Source organism: Cyprinus carpio, unplaced genomic scaffold, assembly GCF_018340385.1.
Source record: "Cyprinus carpio isolate SPL01 unplaced genomic scaffold, ASM1834038v1 S000006483, whole genome shotgun sequence".
NCBI lineage: Eukaryota > Metazoa > Chordata > Actinopteri > Cypriniformes > Cyprinidae > Cyprinus > Cyprinus carpio.
Window position 1 is genome coordinate 185,174 of NW_024879158.1, and position 17,899 is coordinate 203,072.

A 17,899-nucleotide genomic window follows, 5' to 3' on the forward strand; every position below is an offset into this window, starting at 1 on the left:
ATTCGTTTGATATGGACCCACCCCCTAACCCATCCCTCGGAAACCTAACACTCACAGAAAATCATGCAAAAATCATGTGTATTTATCAGTTGCATATACTATTATGAGCACGTGAATTCTGATGGGATCGAACAATTCCCATGCGTCACATGATTACATTATCATCGTTATAACGCAAACCACTTACTACCAACTGAGCTACACGAAACGCAAATTTGTATATGCAATATAAAAGAGTACAAATCATTAACTATGAAAAAAACGTCTTCGCCTGTGTCTAATGACTGTTTTATTAACAAGGTTCGGGGAGGATGGGCGGCAGATTAATTAGCCTAACCAACACCAGTGGACTCCCAACAATCAAGTAATCAATACCACAGTTATGAATAACACGACCTTACCCCCTTCTCTATCCATTAACGGTTATCAGCATCCCTCCGCCACTCCAAATCCTTCACTTCAAGTTCACTTGTACAAATAAACGGGGATGAGGGGGGGGTACTCTAGGTTTGGGCCATTCCCGAGCTCGGAACGCCCTTCCCCGGACAAGCACGCCAAATATGCATTCCATACTCTAAGCTAATACCTATCGTAGCGTGAACTAGTGAACAAAGGGGCACCCAATGTCTGAGTATATGCTATGATGGGTCATATTATCAGGGATTTTGGCAAAAGACCTATCTACGGGCTGTATTGGTTGGAGGACAGGTTTGTTGGTTTTTGTATAGGGGCCGGTTGTTACCTGAAATAGAGTCCTACCATTAAACCAGGACAACAGAAAAAAAAAGCTGTTTAAGTAACGCTGGCTGCAAAAATACAGAACTGCGGTTTAAAACTGTGAATTTTAAGATTTGATGCCACTAACCTGGCTAAAACACTTTTGGTGAATCCCTGTAATTAGTTCTTCCTCAAAGGTGCTCAGTGAACACACAAGGAACAGATGCGGGTTATTCCACAGGCATTGAGGAGAAATTTTCCACATGGACCCAATTCTTAAATGACGTAATGTAAAAGTCTCAAGTCAGCCCAGAGCACTTAAAATGTATGGGGAATTATGATTTCCAATCAACCTGAAACAGAAATACATGGTGGGCGTTTAAGTAGGCAGTTAACATTTTATAAACTTTATTTTCTTTCATATCAGTGGGCATTTTTTCTCTTTTTTTTTTGTGTCTCTCCATCTAAGATTTTGTTTCGTCAGAAATAAACAGTTTTAGTCTCCTTTGTCATTATTAAAAGAAGCACAGTCACTGAACACGAAAGATAAATAAACTCACATTTAGTTATAATAGGACGTAAAATCTCACAGTTTTTTTTTGTTTTTGTTTTTTTTTGTGGTTGTCTGTTTTTTCCTCAGGATGTATATTACATGTGAGACCCCCCCCCCCCCCCCCCTGCCCCCCCCTTATGGAGATAACCCCCAGAACGTCCATAAATACCCGTATTATTGTTTATCCCCTCATTGGTTGGCATGTGGACGAGTCTACTGGCATCACCATTTTAGTCTCCTAGGAAAAAACATTTCCCATCATCCAAATATTAGGACTCATGTGTTAGGATTGAGGTTGGATTTTCCACTATTCCTATCTCCGTCCTAGTATTTGTCTGATTTATAGGGTAGTGAATGGTTTACTAATGCGGTTTAGGATCACTAGCATCATGCACTCAGTGCATTATCAACATGTTGGCTCATACTAAGGAAAAAAAAATCTCCTACCCCCGGTTTGCCAACCCTGTCTTCATGACCTGAACATCGTTGCCTGGGTTTCTGCTTTCTGTCGAATGTGGTAGTGCACACAGGTCCCAGATGAGAACGAGCTTTGATACTGACAAACCATCTGACCAAACATGCCATGCCCTGTGCTTGAAAACACTCTCTGTTGTCCTACCAGATATTCCTGAATGATGGAATATCCAAGAGCAGTCTGCGGCACACGCTGTTGGAACGCTCCAATAAGGTACAAACAACTCTGTCCTTTTGTCTGACCCTTAACTTTCTCCGTCTCGTCGTATTCTTATACAGCACAAATAATTCACAAAGGAGCTGATGCTTTTTTCATTTAACATAACCACAGGCCCGGGCGTCGCTTTCACCGTCTTTGTTCCGGACCCTTAACTCAATATTTACTCCAGCTAGTGCTCATCAATCATCCCTAACACGGACTCCCGGTGACTTACCATTTTTGTTATAAATTTTTTTGTGCATTACACTTACTGGAGGGCCTTTTGCCCCCCCACCTGTAAGTATCCAAACTTTTGCATGAGCCTCTATGTGGCCAGACCCCCCCCACATATGCCGAATGACTTGCAAAATTGCTAAGCTCAAATTTAGTGTTGGTACAGCTTTGTTTTGTAGCACACTCGCATTTTCAGTCAAATCCAAACGATTCTTTGCTCTAGTATACACCCCTTTTTGCTCATTATTGGTCTATTTCTTGTTTTTGGGCTCAGGTAAACTACGGTAATGGAAGTATTGTATTAGTGAAACTTATAGCTACCCAGATAACATGTGGTTATTGGCACAATATTAAAGGTTAATCCCTGAGTTTTGGTGGATTTCTGTAAATGAGATCAAGAAAATGAAATGCACTCATGTTCTGACCAAAAGTCTTCCATCATGTGCTGGCCACGCATCTGCTTTTGTGCACGTACGAGATGTTTTGGTTTAAGATCAGCCCGTCTCTAATGCATTCCCTGGAGTGCTTCAATGCTTTAAAAACCCACTTCTGTTTATCTGCTCAAATGTGCAATGTAACAGAGCTAACAGCATCCAAGAAAGGAAAATGCACTGTTCATTTTTCCAGAGAAAGTCTCTCACATAAAACTGATTATGAGGATTGAGTCCTTTGCTCTTATGGTTGCAGGAAAGCCGACACAGTTCTATTGAAAAAACCTTGAGTACCAAATCCAGCTGCAGTTCCTGCAAGATGACGTCAACGCCACCAAAGAGAGGCCAAAAAGGCTAAGAGGCGACCACAACTCCTATTTGCACTTTCTTAAAAGCTCTTCTGCGAAATTGTCAGTTGGCAGCAGAAAGTGAAAGACAAACCATGGTAAATCCACTCTTAATGAGGTTTTAAAGTGTGTGTGGATTCTTCTTTTATAGGACATCAAATTGAAACTACAGCAATTACAACTTGTACAAAAGATTTAACTCCTTGCACAATATGAGGCATCATAAAGTAAAACATGGCCCTGTTTAACTTTTACGAGCCAGGTTTTTTGTTCTTTAGTGCCAGCAACGATTCATCCCAGCAGGTTTTTTTTTTTTTTAAATGTATGCTGTATTTATACAGTACATAATAATTTTTTAATGTTCATTACAAATCCTATATTTGAGTATCAGACAAATAGATTCTGACAGCATTTTTTTTCAGGATTTCAGGAGCACAGAAACTTGTTGGCAAACGCTGCCGACCCCTGCACTAGTCACTTGCTTATTAGCCTGCATATCCTACACCAGCATATTGCCTGTTTATTACGTAGGCCGACTTACAAAGTAGCATATTAATGCTTTATTCTGCATGACCATATTCCTACATTCCCTTAATTCTACACCCTACCTAAACTTAATAACTAACTATTAATAAGCGGCAAATTATGACTTTATTGAGGAAAAAAAGCCCTAGTTAATAGTTGCGTAGTGAGAAGTGGGTCCCCCATACTAACTGTGGGACCGTTTTTTTTTTCTAAATGAATTATCCTCATATTCCCTTATTTTTTTCAAATATTCTCAGAAATATGGTGTAATATGGTTGTTGTTGAGAGTGGTGTGCTTTTTTTTTTTTGCGGAGCTTACATCTGTTCACTCAGAGGACAGAACTGGACCATCTTTTAAATTGTGATGTCGCAGTGTTTTTCTGAGCCGTACAGTGACGGCTAGTTGTGTGGTCCCTGCATTTATGTTTAATCAGCACTGCCTGGACATCACATTCAGCATCTGAATGCCAGAAGTTTTCTAATCAACAGGTACATTATTTCAGAAGCGAGAACAGCAGCCGGAAGCACAAAACACATCCCACACACATTGTCCAACACACAAACAAAATTTTTTAAAAAAGTGGGGGGGGGGGGTGGGGGGTACATATGACACAGCATCCAAATATTGCTTTTTGGCACTTACATTTATAGCAGTGATTGATGTCTTACTGGTATTATTGATGGGTGGAACATAGCAGTGCTAATGCTAAGTTGGAAGTACAATATATATATATATATATATATATATATATTATATATATATATATATATATGATATATATATATATATATATATAGTACTTCAGTTTATCTATCAATTGCAATAGTAATGATGTACTGTTAGCCTCTGAGAAAGAGAGGACAGTGTAGTACATGTGTAGTACATCTCATGAGGCGCTTGAGAACAGATGCTTTTTACGCAGTCATGCATATACCGTGTCTAAAGGCACTGGCTCAGTTGTAATCATTTCGCGGTTTACAGCATGGTGAATTTGACATATATGAAGAAAGAGTAAATGAAAATGTTGCAAGTGTGTTTGGATGCAAAAACTTTATGTTCCGTTACATTTGCGTCACATCCCTAACAACAAAAACAACTACTTTACTGATCTGAACGTTCAAAATAAGATCCATTCCTATAATATTCAACTTTAATTGTGCACTCTCAGGAATAAAAAGGTACAAAAACTAGGGTGGTACTATTTCAAAAGGTACACCTTTGTTCCTTATTTCATGCCTATCTTAAAGCATGATTCCCAACCCTGTTTCCTCCGGAGGCACAGTGACGCTATGAATCAGGTGAGTTTGATTAACGAGACATGCAAAATGTGTTGTGTTGGGCTCCCACCGCTGCAGGACTGTAGTTAGTACATTATGACAGGCAGAGCTGAGCAGATTACTGGTTGCACATTGCTGAGATTCCAAATTACGTGACAAAAATTGTAGTTAGTAACAATCTATTACATTACAGATTTTAGGAAATATACTTTTTGTATTAGTTGATTACTTTTTTTGACCTAACTCATTTATCCACACTGGTTTATAATAAAGGATACCATTAATATATTAATATAAAAATACAAGAGAAAGAAAATATATTCCATTCATTGTTTACCAACAAACTTAATGCATTAAACTTTACATTATTTTGAGGTTTTCCAATCTGGGATTCTTGAAGGAAAATGTCAAAAAATAAATCATAAAAAAAAAAAAGTGTGCTAAATAAGATTAATGCAAATATTTGTTTGTTTGCATGCCATGTGAACTTAACTAATGACAGAGAACTGTGAACATGCAACTTATTTTCTTCTTAAGGGAGTATTCAAGTAAATATATGTTCAGCTGACAAAAACGTTTGGGGAATCCCTGTATTACATGGAAATAAGAAAAACTAATTTGTGCATTTTAATGTGTTTTCGAACGAAAAACAGCAAGAAAAAAAGCCTTCCAAAGACACAATGGTTAAATAACCCACTGAGTGATAATAAAATTAAAAATGAATGTGTTCACTGTAGTTGATGCAGTGTTGAAAGGTTGAGAAAAACACTTCTTAAAATTGAATTTTTGTAAATCCGGTGGTCAAATGCTGTGTGGCATCTCAAATTTATGTGTAATTATAGCCAGCTGACTAGTGACTGATCTTTATGTGATTGTCCACAAAACTAGAAGACTTTCTGAATGTAAAAAAGTGGTAGGATATTTTAGAAAGGATCATTAAAAATATGAAAAGAAGAAGTGTCTATTGTGTGAATAATATGTATTCAAATAATCAATAAAAAGAAACTTTAGTCTGATTGCGAGTATTTTAAAATGTAAAATAATATAATTACAAGCACTATTTAGAATATGATTGCGTAATCCAGAAGACATGTAATCAGTTACTAACCAGCAGTGATGATAGGGTACCATCCCCGTGTCAGTTTTTGTATCTTTTCTTTTTTTTCTGAGTTTGTACAATAATCAAGCCAAATCTCAGGTTTGTAAACACTGAATATCATCTGGTTTTCCACCTCAATCTCAATTTCATGTTTTGTTCAAATTAGTGGATAATTTGCATGAATTAGTACAATTAGTCCCGTGGTTCCTCTGCTTTGTGGTTAACATGACTTCATATATTAATCACCTGCAGATGATTAAAAGGCTCAAAAAGGTGAAGTAATAATTTTTTTTTTTTTATGAAAGATCTAGCCTGCCAGGACAGAACCGCTGAACTAGCAAGGCACAACATTTTTTTAGGGCACAACATTTTTAGTCGTCACGTCCACTAGGGCACAACATTTTAGGGTTTTCTCAATTACAGTGAAGCAAGGGAAGCATCCTCCTGGTGTGCAGGTCTCCTCTGTAATGAAATTGACCTTTCAGCAGTCTCCGGCGCTCGTCACGTCCACCTCCATTGATTTCTGTCTCTTATGTCTGTTTTCCTCCACAGAACCTTGCTGAAATCCAGACGTATCTAAACATCCTGCACCAGATCAACCAGACTATTCCCCTCATGGCGAGCGCGTCCGTCTCAGAGGTAGGGTGACCTTGTGGCTCACAGCGCCTCGGGCCCCTTGCTGACTCTCTGGGTGTCACATGCAATAAGAATTGTGCTGCGGCGGCGGTGCCAGTGAAATTAGCGCGGCGCTCTGAATGTGCCCTGAGTGATCTGTCTCCCTGAGCGATGACACTCTTTATCTTCCTGTATCGCCGCTCTTGTGCGCTCTAGAGCAGCAGGGCTTCTCACACTCTTCCTCACAGACACACTGTATGAAGCGCATGTTTCACTTTGGTACTGCAGGAACCTAGAGGAAAGATTGTTGCGTTCATGTATGCTTTGCTTCTTGGGTTTTATTAGCAACAATGTACAGCCATCAGAACCATCAGAAGCATGCTAGTAACCAAGCAATTATACGGTCTTGTATTAGTATATATATAAAGAATACAAACTATGCATTATGACCCTATAAAAAAGGTCCCTCTTTCATCGTAGGTCTGTTGCTAAGGTGTTTGAGTGGTTTTTAGTGTATTGATGTGTCTGCTATGGTTTATAGCCCGAGTCAAAAGGTCCCTCTTTCATCGGCCTAGATCGTGATTCCAATCATATAACTTATCATTATACTTAAATAATAATAATTCTGAAAGTGATTCCAATTATATAATTTCTCTGTGTGCTTATCATTATAATCCATGTGTGAGCTGCACTATTCCCTTACAGTTAGAACAATTAAAAAAAAAAAACTAAATTTTATTGTTACCTTTATAGGCTAGTTGTTGTCCTTGCTGTGAACAGGCCTTGATGCTTTAGGTGTTTGTTCAAAATTACTGACACTTAGTAATAGCAAAAATTCTGACATTCAATCTCTACGGTAATGTCTTGTTCAATCTTAGTGTCTATGGTAATTGGTGCTGATGGTGACAAACTATCAAATTCAATCTTTCAAAGACATTTTCTTTGCTTGTCAATACCATACACAACCAATAAAACCTGCGCTAATACTTTAGACAGAAAATGAAATCTGGAATCTGCAGTTTTATTAGCTACTTGTGATTTAGCCTATACTGTATCTTTATTATATGGAGATCCAGATCAAAGCGGAGTCTAAGAAGTTGTTCATCTTGGACTGAGGACACGTAGTAACACTTGTACATTATTTTAGTTGGTTTCCAACAAATCACATTTGAAAAATTAAAAAAGCTATTTTTAGAAACAGGAAAAAAAACAAAAAAGAAAAGAAAAATCTTTCATACCTTTAAAACTGAATATATTTTAACAATTGGATGTCTTTTTTTTTGTTTGGTTGTTTGTTTGTTTTTTGTCAGCTTTAAAACGGTATTGTTTTTGCCTTTTTAATTTTAAACATAGCATTGAATACTGAGGTTCCAAGTCCGTGCTTTTGGACGTATTCTTCTTAATAAAGAACTCGCGGGCATGTCGAACCTTCACCCCGGTCGCACAGGCCCTTTTAGAAAAGTCTCTGCCTGGCTTTGAAAGGTGTACAGGAAGTGACGGTGACAGAAGAGGTGAAAAACGTTCGCCTCAGTGTGCGGGAGATAACAAGCCAAAAATCTTTGAACTAATGTCAGCATTCTCACCGGCGCGTTCCTTGGACAGGATACAGGACGAGGCTGATGGCTCCAGAGGCGCGTTCCAGCGCTGCGCAGTCAGCGGGAGGAGGAGTAACAATGAGCGCCACCTGCCAGCGCCAGGCCGCCAGAAGAAGACCGACGAAACAGCGGCTACTCCTGAACACAGAGGTGGGTGTCGCTCGTACACTCAGACGCAGATCACTAACCCCATACCCACAGGTTCAGGAAATGTTCTGAGCATGACGTGAAACCTAACAAGTGGTCCACTAGCCTGGGATGTAATAGACAATACAGGGCGCAAAGTTAAATTAAATTGAACACGATTTGTACACCGTGGTTTCCATTTTCACCTCAAATCATAGATGAGGTTTAGGATCCAACACAGTAGTACTGCATAACCAATGTTTTTACAATGTAACTTTAAGATTAGTTAATATTACTACTAATGGCATAGGCCAAACAATATGCAATTATTACCCATAGTATACTGAATATAAAAACCCTAAATACAATTATCTCTGTAACAGCTGAAAAAGTTAAAAAGGTCAGTTTCAATGTTATTCGTCCACTATTAGCGCAATATTATATTGTTATACTTGTTAAAATAGAACATAAATATAGTTTAAATGTTGGTAAGTCAGTACGTTTTTTTTTTCTATGCGAAATTAATACTTTTATCTCAGGCAAGGATGCATTTATATTGTTCAAAGTGACAGTAATAATCATTTATATGTTTGCAAAAAGATTTTACAAATAAAATGCTGTTCTTTGAACTTCCTATCAATCAAAGATATGAGAAAACAAAAAAAATGTTCACGTTTCCACAATTTGAGCAGCACAAAACTGTTTCACATTGATAATCATCAGAATGTTTCTTGAGCACCAAATCAGTTATATTAGAACACATGATACGGACGACTGTCCAGTAATGATGCTGAATAAATTACTGGAAAAAAATTACAGTTTACAATATTACAATAGAAAACACCTGTCTGAAACTGTCATGATATTTCACTGCTTTTACTGTGTATCTGATTAAATAAATGCATTTGGTGAGCAGAAGAGACTTCTTTCAAACGCAACATCACACAACATCTTACTGATCTGTAATGTATACCTCTAATGTAATGTATCTGTTTTACTAGACCTCTGTGTTGGAACAAACCATCAAGACCACACAAGAGAGCTACGATGAGGAGATCCAGCAGTACAATGAAAAAATCGAGACCCTCAGGAAGGAGATGGAGGAGGCCGAGAGGTCACTGGAGAAGTACACTGATAAGTGTCGACAGCTGGCCATGTACCAGACCTCTCTGGACAACGAGCTTGAGCGCTACAAGAGAATCATCGAGAATGAAGACAACAGGTGAGACAGTGGCACGAGTGTTTAGTCTTCTCCTCCTCATCTGTTATCGTTTTTTTTTTTTGTGCAAATGCATGCAGATTTTTATTTGGTTTAGGACTCTCGCTGCCACACAGTGGCAGTATAACTACATTATCATCTTACCCAATAAACCCAGCTTAATTGTTCTTTCTTGACAATTTCTTCTTCATCTACTGTGGTTAAATCATTTACAGATATGTAAGCATAAATATTTTCCAACATCATTCATTAACACACTCAATGTTTAAAAGCTTTTTATATTTATAATATTTGCCATTCTTTCCTCTGGAATCTTTCTCGGGTCTTTAATATGCCTGCTTAATTTGCTTTCTCCCTTTCACTATCACAGATTGAACTCAGCAATAATTGGGACACCCATTACTCTGCTCACAACCAATTATAAATACAGCCATAGTCCTAGCATGACCAGGAAAGGAAAAGGTGAGCGTCTGGGCTGGGGGTGGGCTATTATGTAACATGACTGCATCTTTGTGATAGTCCTTAACAGGCAACAAAATCAGCAGCGAGCACCTGCTGGCCAGAATGAAGATTTACACCCACTCTGTCTCACTTAGACCCTCTCCAGCTACTTGAATGTAGAAACATAATAAAATTGCATTTAAGATCCATGCATCGGCCCTGTTAACAATGACAAACCTTTATGTCTGCGGTCATGGTACTGTTGATTTAGGTTACACTTTGTCCAGTACATTTGTCTTTTTTTTTATGTTGGCTTAAATATATACAGTAAGATAAAATAACAAAAAAGACTGTAACATCACACCGTCCCTAAAAAAAAATAAGTAATTAAACATAAGAATGTAAATAAAGCTGAAATAATTTCTCTGTTTGGTGTTAGTGGATGTTGCGATGTCCCAGAGCTATTTTTAACATTCTAAGAAAAAAAGCCAGTTCATTAAGAAATATTCCATTATATGTTTCTAAAATGTTTCCTTTCTCTAATGAAATTTTTAAAACAAAAGACGGTGTGTAAATATTGGTGTTGCATTATAGATTTGCCCTATGTCATCAATATCAGTTCCATCCTGTTAGCCCCTTTAAAGGACTAATGTAGCCAGACCTCGTCTGTTGAAATGAGGCAGGCTAAAAATAATAAAAAATTATAGACTTACATGCTATATATTACGGTGGTATGATGGCGTTATTATGGCAATGTTTTAGTGCCATGTAGAAAAAAAATCTAAGATTATGGCAATTACAGTTGTAATAATTTCAGAAATTAGTCAAAATTACAAGAATAAATTAGAAATATTCTGAGAATTAAATTGAAATTACGAGAACAAAGTCTAAATATTTTGAGAATAAAGTCAAAATGACAAGAATAAAATTGTAGCAATACAGGAATAAAAGTCGAAATATTTTGAAAATTAAGTCAAAATTACAAGAATTAAATCATAGCAATTACGAGATTAAAGTTGTAATATGTTGTAGCCTATATTGTGCAAACCAAATGGCCCAGATTGGGAGCACTGTGAGAAATTTTGGGTGGCCTGGTAATTTATTTGAATATATGTGGGATTATTAGTAGAAATCATACCATGTGTCATATACTCGCAGTTTGGAAATAATATTTCTCAAATTGCATTCATTATACAGGTCCTTCTCAAAAAATTAGCATATTGTGAAAAAGTTCATTATTTTCCATAATGTAATGATAAAAATTAAACTTTCATATATTTTAGATTCATTGCACACCAACTGAAATATTTCAGGTCTTTTATTGTTTTAATACTGATGATTTTGGCATACAGCTCATGAAAACCCAAAATTACCTATCTCAAAAAATTAGCATATTTCATCCGACCAATAAAAGAAAAGTGTTTTTAATACAAAAAAAGTCAACCTTCCAAATAATTATGTTCAGTTATGCACTCAATACTTGGTCGGGAATCCTTTTGCAGAAATGACTGCTTCAATGCGGCGTGGCATGGAGGCAATCAGCCTGTGGCACTGCTGAGGTGTTATGGAGGCCCAGGATGCTTCGATAGCGGCCTTAAGCTCATCCAGAGTGTTGGGTCTTGCGTCTCTCAACTTTCCCCTCACAATATCCCACAGATTCTCTATGGGGTTCAGGTCAGGAGAGTTGGCAGGCCAATTGAGCACAGTAATACCATGGTCAGTAAACCATTTACCAGAGGTTTTGGCACTGTGAGCAGGTGCCAGGTCGTGCTGAAAAACGAAATCTTCATCTCCATAAAGCTTTTCAGCAGATGGAAGCATGAAGTGCTCCAAAATCTCCTGATAGCTAGCTGCATTGACCATGCCCTTGATAAAACACAGTGGACCAACACCAGCAGCTGACATGGCACCACCAGACCATCACTGACTGTGGGTACTTGACACTGGACTTCAGGCATTTTGGCATTTCCTTCTCCCCAGTCTTCCTCCAGACTCTGGCACCTTGATTTCCGAATGACATGCAAAATTTGCTTTTTATCCGAAAAAAAGTACTTTGGACCACTGAGCAACAGTCCAGTGCTGCTTCTCTGTAGCCCAGGTCAGGCGCTTCTGCCGCTGTTTCTGGTTCAAAAGCACACGCCTGTGCACAGTGGCTCTGGATGTTTCTACTCCAGACTCAGTTCACTGCTTCCGCAGGTCCCCCAAGGTCTGGAATCGGTCCTTCTCCACAATCTTCCTCAGGGTCCGGTCACCTCTTCTCGTTGTGCAGCGTTTTTTACCACACTTTTTCATTCTCACAGACTTCCCACTGAGGTGCCTTGATACAGCACTCTGGGAACAGCCTATTCGTTCAGAAAATTTCTTTCTGTGTCTTACCCTCTCGCTTGAGGGTGTCAATGATGGCCTTCTGGACAGCAGTCAGGTCGGCAGTCTTACCCATGATTGCGGTTTTGAGTAATGAACCAGGCTGGGAGTTTTTAAAAGCCTCAGGAATCTTTTGCAGGTGTTTAGAGTTAATTAGTTGATTCAGATGATCAGGTTAATAGCTCGTTTAGAGAACCTTTTCATGATATGCTAATTTTTTGAGATAGGATTTTTGGATTTTCATGAGCTGTATGCCAAAATCATCAGTATTTAAAACAATAAAAGACCTGAAATATTTCAGTTGGTGTGCAATGAATCTAAAATATATGAAAGTTTAATTTTTATCATTACATTATGGAAAATAATGAACTTTTTCACAATATGCAATCCAGCCTGCTCCTCTTGTGCTATAATTATATGTGTGTGGTGTGTGTGTGTGTGTGTGTGTGTATATATATATAATTTAATGAAATGAATGTCTCATAATCGAAAAGATGATTGAATGTTGATGTGCTTAAACTGGGGGCGATCTGTCACGCCACACATTAAGAGAGTGAAAATCACATTATTGTAAGACATGTTGTTTGTATTTCGCTATAAAACTGACAGAATTTGAAAATCGCTACTTGATTCAGTTTTCAGTCACGTTACTGGCTCGAAGACCTGCCGGGCAAAACATCCATAGAACTGCAGCACAAGCCCTTCAATTTTCTATCTGTTATAATCCAAAAATATTGAGATCACCTCTCAAAAGAATAAAACAAATCTATATAAACAAAATACAGGGTTTGGCCATTAGCAATACATATAAAACATAATTTCAATTAAAAAACAGTGGAACATTCTAAAATGATCATCAATAAGGTTTATACTGAATTTGGCCTTTTGATCTTACTACATTACTACTAAATACAAACCTCATAAAAATAACTGGCGGTCAGTGGAGTAAAGCCTTGTTTTCCCCTCCATGTGGGCATTCCTGTAAGGGTGTGACATCACGTGAAAACTTTAAATTGTTGGTAGGCTGGCGCACTGCAAATATGAATGCATTCAAAGACGTGATATATGTGACCCTGAACCACAAAATTTTTAAAATTGACATTTACACATCATCTGAAAAGTTGAATAAATAAGCTTTGTTTGTTAGTATAGGACAATATTTGGTCGAGATACAACTATCAGAATATCTGGAATCTAAGGGTGCAAAAAAAATCTAAATATTGAGAAAATCGCCTTTAAAGTAATCCAAATGAAGTCCTTAGAAGCATATTACTAATTCAAAAATTTAATATATGTATGTAGGAAATTAGACAATATCTAAGGCAACATGATCTTACTTAATACCTAATTTTTGGGCTATTAAAAAAAAAAGATCTATATTTTGGACCCATACAATGATTGTTTGGCATTGCTACAACTGTCACCCGGCGACCTGAAGACTTAAGAAGTCACCATTTAGTTACAAGCATACTGCCCCTGCGGAGTATATGGCACATGTTAGGATTTCTAATAATCCCACATATCTTCAAATTAAATTGCCAGGCTCCAATTTCTCATTACTACTCCCAATCAGGACCATTCTGTATTTTGCAAATACAGGCTATACTTCTAAAATATATATAACTTTAATCGGGTAATGGACTTAATTTTTAATTTAAGTAATTTGACTGTTAATTTTCCAAAAATAGTTCAGCTTTCAATTCTATTATTTGACTTTTTCATTTTTTTTAATGTGGCACTAAAACGCCGTTATACTCTATAGACTATCAGTACTTGTTGGCCTGCATATGGTGCAGATAGTCCCTTCTCAGTGAGTTACTTCACCTTATATTCCATTATAGATGTGAGAGGGACTCGTAAAAATTGAAATCCCTTGTGAATCCAAAAGGGTCGGTTCAAAGCTTGGAAACTGATACTTTTCCTGTAGACTGTGGGTAACAGTAAATGGAAAACACATCTATTTTAAATTTTAATTTAAGTAACTTAAAACATTTAAATGTATTTTAACGAGTTAAAGCTGATGAAACTTCACAAACTTTTTTTTAACTACGGCATTTAGTAGCTGCTCCTCTGAAGCTCTCATTTGCTGCCGTACTGGAACGGTTGTAAACACAGAGTTATTTCCTGCTGAAACGTTAGGTACCAGTAGGTTCCTGGAACAAATTGTCGAAGTCTTATTCTAGAGTGATCTAGAGTTTTGCCTTTGCAAAAAGAATTACCAGTTTAGTGTGGAGTTGTACCTCTAAGGCCCTGTCCCAAATGGTACTCTCAAACCCTTTGGTTGCGATGAGTCCGCACTGTTCACATGTAGTGATTACTTGGACTGTGGGTAGTAGTTAGAAGCTGGGGTCCACATCAAAGGCGCATAGCAGCTGCAAAGGGGGCACTCACAAGCATCAATTCTGTAACCTAAAAGGATGAATGGAACACCCTATGGTCTGTGAACTTAATGGGACAATGTCTTCATGGTGGCCATTGTAACTTTACAAGACTGCAAGTTCACATAAAAGTGTGCCAATTGGGACAGGGCCCCCAACCTGCAATGATAGCAGGCGGGGCGGGTCAATGGGGCGGACGGTCTGAGGGAGGAGACCAACCCCCCCCTTAAATAAAACAAAAGCCAGCTCGAGGAAGTGACTATATCACCAAGGCATTGCAAGCACATATGTCCTAGTGAGTATGACTTGTGTGCCACTCTGTGATGCCGTGTTAAATAAACCTATGGAATTATCTACAAATATCTGTGCCAAAAACTGGCTGTCGAGAGTTTACATGAATGGCCCATATAGTTGCACATTTAGGGCATGCTGCAGAATACAATGCCTACTTTTGCGCTTGCAAAAAATTGTCGCTACAATTTTTTTAGTGTATGTTTCATGCCTCAGCTGGCCAGAGCATAATTTGTAAAGTCTGGCATATGTATTTACGGAAAGAATTTCTTTAAATTACAACACAACCATAGTATTTTGCATTGTCACCAGCATTCTGCATTAAACAGGCCTGACCCTAAGATTATACCCAAATTTCTTTAAAGCCAGTCTGTATCTGCCTTTTTAGAATCACCCAAGTTATCCAAGATATCAACAGTGTAAAAACTCGTCAGAAGTACTTGGGCTAAGAAAGTGTCTAAAAAGAAAGAGATCACATCCAAAGAGGGCAAGTGGACTTGAGGAAGAAGCCAGCAGAAGCATTTGAAGAGGAAGTGAAAGAACAGTTGATGGAGGAGCAGGGGGTGGGAAGTCAAGAGCATGTTCCTCGTGAGGATGTGCCTGATGGCGCCCAGATCAGCAAAGCCTTTTGACACGCTCTGTTAACATTATACGTGACGCATGAGGCGGGTAAGGAGACCAGAACCAATCGCTGACTTCTTCACCAAGGGACGCTATGTACTAGGGACAGGTGACTCTAGCTACATTGAACCCTGCTTCTTTTCGACTACCCCTTCTGCCAGTCACGTCTATGTCACAATCCAAGATGGCATAATGCCTTATGATCCATACTGGAGAGGTACACCCTCACCACCGTCCAAGCCCCATATCTGGACCAACACCATAACCCTAGTTTCTACACCTTCAGAACCAGAAACAGGAAAAGATGATGGCTATAGGAAGGAGGGTGGAAAATGGGGAGAGGGAAAAGGCCAAAAATGGATGGCCTCATCCAAAGGTGAAAGAACCAGAAACCGATCCCCAGTCCACCACCAGGACCCTCATGATGACAAAGGCCCCAGACCTCCTCTCAGGCCCCCAGCAGCCCTCACCCCAACGTGGCGGCAAAAAGCAAGACCTCGGATGAATCCCAGCAGCTTTGGAGGCCCTCCACCCATGGCCATCGGCCCAGTTCCATCCCCCCCGACTCCATGACTTAATGAGAAGGTTGAAGTAGTGGAGTCAGTGGAGAAGAAAGCTTCACACCTGACAAAAGAGTTTAAGGGCTATGAAGAGACAACCACGGTGGTGGAGACCATGATCGAGAGGACCCAGCAGAAATGAAACACACCGATAGATCTCTTGAAACCACTCAAACATGCCACATGTTCTATCCATTCCTGCCTCGGACCTGCTCCAGTTTTACCTCCTGCTTGCTGCTGACAAGATTCCTAGTGCTGCGCTGGTAAACTTCCTGCAGCATTCTGCACCATTGTTTTGGACCTTTACTGATCTGAAAAAATTGGGAAGCCAAAAAAAAAATGAAATGCCCCATATTCCCCCCCACACACAAAAGTAAATTTGGTAACTAAGAACCTTGACAGAAGAAAACATTAATTGCCAGTTTCAATTGGATTAAACAGGCTCTATTTAATTCAAACACCTATGTGAGCCTTGTTCTAGGGATCCTACCATGCGTACTGAAACTGAACTTCTTGAGTGATTGATTGGAACATTCTACCTTAGAGCTACTACAAAGTGCACAGGGCTTAAATCTTGCCACAACAAATGATTTCAAAAGAGTTTGGTGTTACCTTGTTTGCTAAGCTAACAAGTATGCCTCAAAAATTATAATAATAAAAACAGGGGCATACAACTGGTACATTTTTAGTTTGTATATGATATATTCTGCATTTTCTTTGCTTCATCTGCCATCTTGGATGGATATTTTACTCTGGGATTGCCTTCTCTGCAAAAGATACTTGCAGTGCTGCCTTAGAATTTTTCCACATCCCGGTACGTAGGAGGCAGTGAACAGAAATCTGCCTAGCTTTTGGAACAGCCTTATCATCGGAAGTACACCTATGATGACTTAAAATGCTGCCTAGATAGGCAGTTCCCTAGGTTGTGGAATAGAGCCATACAGCTACCCCCAAATTTACATGTCCAATATCACCCTCTCTCGCGCCTTACCCTCAGGTAAAACCAAAGCAAATGTTTGAGAGTTTTATTTGCTACTATTTTGTTCAATTTAAGACACCCGCATGCCCACCACAGGCTCTTGATGTGTATTAACTGCACCACAACTACAATATCAAAAACCAAACAAAATCTCAATTTTGTGTTGTCTGTGTGTTGTCATATACATTATTCTGTCACTCTTATTACAATCAGTGCTTGTTTTAGACAAAGTGAAAATTAATGTTTAAAGTTTTTCATCAAAACAAATGAAAAGTTTTTTTTTTTTTTTTTTTTTTTTTTTTTTTTTTTTTTTTCTGAGGGGCACTTATGTTAAAAATGCTCTTTGTGTAGCATTGTGGCTCTGTGGGTAGCCTGTTGCCTCACCAGCAAGAAGGCCACTGGTTTGAGTCTCAGCCAGGGAGGCGTTCTGTGTGTTTCTTGTGTGTTCCCCCGACGTCTGCATGGGTTTCCCCCAGATTTTGGTTTACCCCCACAGTCCAAAGACATGCACCATATGTAGGTGTGAGTGAGTGTGTCCCTAGCACTGGGATTGCATGAGTTAGTGCATTCTCAGTGCTGGGATGTACCAGGGACAGACATCCAATGTAAAATGTGCAAAAATTGGTTGTGCAGATTATTCTGCTGTGGTGACCCCTGATGGGGAGCAAGCCAAGAGAGCAATGTGTTTAAAATGATGTTCACTCTCACAAGAGATGAGAGTTCTAAGATGTTTTATTCTAAATGGTGGCTGCCGTGTTGAGATCACATGACCAGCTATATTCTAACTCACTCTGGTAACTCGGTAAACCCCCTGATTTAGTCTGTGATAAAGGTATGTCTCCAGTGCCATTGA

General features: G+C 38.8%; 1 pseudogene; it reads left to right on the forward strand.

Annotated features, from left to right (window-relative positions):
- LOC122143698 overlaps positions 1–16,209 on the forward strand; it is a 33,973-nt pseudogene extending 17,764 nt beyond the window's left edge.
- The last annotated feature ends 1,690 nt before the right edge of the window (positions 16,210–17,899 follow it).